We start from the raw sequence: 808 nt of genomic DNA, 5'->3' as shown, positions 1-808 counted from the left end.
TTCGGCACTAGGGCGTTCATATATCCACTCGGTTTTGACGTTGGGGCGTCTCCTGGCCTGGGAGGTTTAGAGACTTTCATCCATGGACATCCAAAGTGCCCAGATGCTCGAACTTAACATTTCTGGTGTCGCATCTAGCCATCCACGACATGCCTGTGGAGGCTACGGCCCTGATGTCGCTAGGGCCTACAGTAATCACAACACACAATATAAGATGCATGAGTCATATAATCCATTCATGCATCAATCCTGCGCATACTACGCACTCATGTGGGACAACTCCGCCTATCAAGGAGTCTCAGAAACCACCGGCACTATGACATATGCAATGGTCAATCATATCTCACAATAACCATGTAGATGATGAGTATGGGCATGTATCATACTGCTATGCTGTCACATACTCATAATCAGTATTAATAATCGGCATCAACAATCATCCTCGACAATGTGGACATTTAACCAATATTACCCCTAAGGATTGGCCCACATAGAGCCTAACATATAGTGGACCCATGGCCTCATATAAGGGCTAAATATACAACACCATGGGCCTTAATCAAGAGCTTAATACACATCACGATGAGCCTCTCACATGGGCCTAATATACATCACAGCAGGCTCCACCGCCTGGCCCTCAAATGCACCACAATGGGCCTCATGACATAGGCCTTATATACATCACATTGGGTCTTAAACACGGGTTGAATACTCTTCACAATGGGCCTCAAATATGGGCCACATATACATCACATTAGGCTTCGACAATCGTCCTCAATATTCGACCTCGACAATCGAAATCGACCTC

The sequence above is a fragment of the Magnolia sinica genome, chromosome 3 (assembly GCF_029962835.1).
Source record: "Magnolia sinica isolate HGM2019 chromosome 3, MsV1, whole genome shotgun sequence".
NCBI classification, from domain to species: domain Eukaryota; kingdom Viridiplantae; phylum Streptophyta; class Magnoliopsida; order Magnoliales; family Magnoliaceae; genus Magnolia; species Magnolia sinica.
Note: the sequence above shows the minus strand (reverse complement) of the source record.